Here is a 3,361-nt window from a genome sequence, read left to right as displayed (position 1 = left end):
GGCCCATTTACAAGCACAGCCCATACAAGTTACACATAATTGGGCCATCAAAGGCCCATTCTACATTTGACAATTTCCAGCCCATCGTCAGTTTTAGCCCGTTAATGGCCCGCTACATCTTTGGGCCCAATTGCGGCCCGAGTGTGACATTAGGCCTGTAAACGGCCCATTCGGTAAATGGGCCAACTCCTAGCCCATTTTGTCTCTCATCTTGCTAACGGCCCGCACAACAGTTGGGCCTTTAACTTTAGGTCCATTAGGGGCCCACGTTCCATAGGGCATCATTCCAGCCCAGCGTGACTTTCGGCCTGTTAAAAGCCTAGTTTGCAAATTGGGCCTCCTCTGCCCCATAACACTTTCGGCCTCTTACTGGCCCGTAAAGTGAAAGGGCCGAGACAAAATTGACATCTATTTCGGCCTGCTAGAGGCCCACATGCCATTTCCATGTTTACGGCCCTATCGAGCTTTTGGCCTGTTTACGGCCTGCTAAGAGCCGTTGTTACAGTGGGACACATCATTTGGGATCCACTTAATATTATTTTGACCAGCCCAATTAAGGCCTGCTTTGACTACACATGTTTGTTTGTTTGTATGGCGTCCAAGAAATGTTTGGGTGTGTGGCCCCCGTTTCAACGATATAGCATATTCAAGAATTATCCTACTGTATACTATCCACTACTAGGGAAAACCTTATACACAAAATCTTAGCAGTAGCGCGGTTTAAAAACAAATGCTACTACTAATTAGCAGTAGCGAGCTTGAGAAAACCGCGCTACTAATAACCTGATAGTAGTAGCGTGGGTTTTTACCCCTCGCTACTACTAAGTTATTTCCACCGTGCCTCCCGGGACCATCCGTAGTAGTAGCGCGGGTTGTAAAACCTACACTACTACTACGTGGATAGCCATAGCGCAGGTCAGACACCCGCGCTACTACTAGTCTCCCACGCCACCCACCCCCGCCGGATACACTCCCACCTGCAACCGTCCCACACCACTCAACCCATGTCTGTCTAAAAAAAATCCACCAACGCCCGATCCAGATCCCCTCCGCCTCCATCCCCCACTGCGTGCGCCACGCCGGCGGCCGCGTGGCTGCCGCTCCCCGTCTCGAGCCGCTGCCCTCCCCTCCACCCCCAGTCCAGCGAGCTCGCCGACGAATCTCATATCCATCATATCGCCGTCGCCGGCCGCATCCCATCCCAGCCCACATGCCCGCCGATGGCCTTCTCCTCGTTCCCATGGCCGTTCCACCGCTGATCCGGCGGCAGCGGCAGCGGCGGAACCGGCCCAAGCAAACCCTCTGCCGCGGAGGGGAAGGAGGAGGACGCGGAGGAGCTCGGCGTCACGCCGCAGCTCCTTGACTTCCTCCGGACACTCTCCCCCGACGCCTTCAAGTCCTTCCCCTCCAGCTCCACCAAGGCACCCCCTCCTTCCTCCCTTCTCGATTCCGCTCCCCTGCTAGTTCCCTCTCGATTAGTGGCGGTGCTATGCTTTGTCGCAAGAGGATCCGCGGAGTCGGCGGCCGAACTCTCAGACTGGCAGCAGCGGCACGCCGTCCTCGTGCTCGCTAGAGCCAAGGTAGGTCTCCCACGGATCTCGTCCTCCGCTTCGCCCAAGACAGAGATGGCTCTCAGGTCTCAAACTGTAATTTGTGATCCCTGCAGGAACTCGCTAAGGTCCGCTATGATCTGTGCCCACGCCACATGAAGGAGAAGCAGTTCTGGACATACATCTTGTCGTAAGCTCTTGCCTCGTTAGCTTTCGCCCATGTGTGAGTGCATTGTTCCAGTCCAAGTGCTCAATTAGCTTCATGTTGGTCTTGATTTTGTGAATCTTCAGTTAGGAATTCTAGTCCATGGTGCTCCTTAATACCCAGCAAACTATATTTGTACCTAAACATGATCGTCCCAGTTGCGTGTGTACCATTGTGTTGTTTTCTATATATAATAAACATCCAGCAAAAGGTATTGGCATCTAAAGATGAGAAATTATGTCAAATGTGAGTACCTATTTTTGTAAAAGCTCAGCAAAAAGGGGACATCATCATGTAAAGCGTGGTCTCTGTTTGCTGAACAACTATCCATGAGGTGTAATATAAGTAAGGTGCTGGTCCTAATATAAGTAATAACAAACCATGGCTAGTGATAATTCCTCCGTTGTTCGATCCTTTATATATGCAAAAAATACACACATGTCTGTTCCAGATATGGCCAAAGTTGTAAACACTAGATAATCCATCAAGTGGGCTTTTGATGCCATCCTGCAGCACGCGTTGTTGGGTTTGACTCTAGCCAATTTCATTTTCAGGTAGGTTGGTGGGTGGGATATGCTAATGACACCGATGACTCAATCCGGAGGATTGTGCGGATAAACCCTGGTGTCGGGAGATACGTCGCCAAGAGCTACAGCCCAAGGTCCGGTTTCTCCGTTCTCTTAAGTTCAGTTGATGCAAAATTGAACATGCAATTTTTTAGCCTAATTTATCACAAGTGAGGAGCAGTGAATTCTGTAGTCCATTAGCTATGGTTGATCGGCAACTGCATAAGCTTCTATTTCTACTTCTGAGTTTTGAATGATTATATGAGCAAATGAGTGCTACAAATGTATAGTTTTGTTGGTTTAGGCAAACACCTCACAGTACTCAAAAGTACAGTTTTGTAGAAACCATAGTATTCTGATTGAGCTAGTAAGATTTAGTTTATGTAAGTTTAGTAGATGAACTAGTAGGATCCTTCTGCTGAACTACTACTAGTAGGACGGCTTGCGATTAGATTAGTCTAGTCTATGCAGCAGGTGCACGCTCTGAGCTCGCTCGCAAGGTGTTTGCAACAATGCCTCTAGGAATGTTGAAATGTCAATTTGTTCAATCAATGTAGAATTCTGTGTTCCATAGGATACAAAGGAGCCTATGGACCTTAAACTTTGCTCATTAAATTGAAAAGAAAACATTGTACTATTCATACACAAACAAAACATCTATGGGTGGGGATGTTGGAATTGCGCGATTAAATTGAAAAAGAAAATACTCTGACAGTAAGGTGAATGTGCACCGATAAAGCATGGGAGTTTTTCTTGTGTTACTAGTGTCCGTCCAGAATTAGTAAGGTGTGATCAACGTGGCCATATAATTAGATTTGGAAAAATACTAACTTGTTATTTCCTTTGCATTTTTTACTATAAAAAGTCATGGCTCACCTATTAACCGGCGGCCGTAGAAGGACTAATCACCTAACTGAAACATTAATAATCAGAAGATAGATTGAACTTCGTTTAATGGATGTACAACATATTCAATTATTTTCTATTTGGTCTAATTGATATAATCATGTCTAATAGAGTTCACAATCTTTACTTTGAAG

At 47.0% G+C, this 3,361-nt stretch overlaps 1 pseudogene; it reads left to right on the top strand.

Annotated features, from left to right (window-relative positions):
* The first annotated feature begins 1,220 nt into the window (after window positions 1–1,220).
* LOC125516784 (uncharacterized) lies at window positions 1,221–1,744 on the top strand (annotated as a pseudogene).
* Window positions 1,745–3,361: the final 1,617 nt, after the last annotated feature.

This window comes from Triticum urartu, chromosome 6A (assembly GCF_056163025.1).
Source record: "Triticum urartu cultivar PI428250 chromosome 6A, HENAU_Tu73, whole genome shotgun sequence".
In the NCBI taxonomy this organism is placed as follows: domain Eukaryota; kingdom Viridiplantae; phylum Streptophyta; class Magnoliopsida; order Poales; family Poaceae; genus Triticum; species Triticum urartu.
Note: the sequence above shows the minus strand (reverse complement) of the source record. Positions and strands in the feature narration are given on the sequence as shown.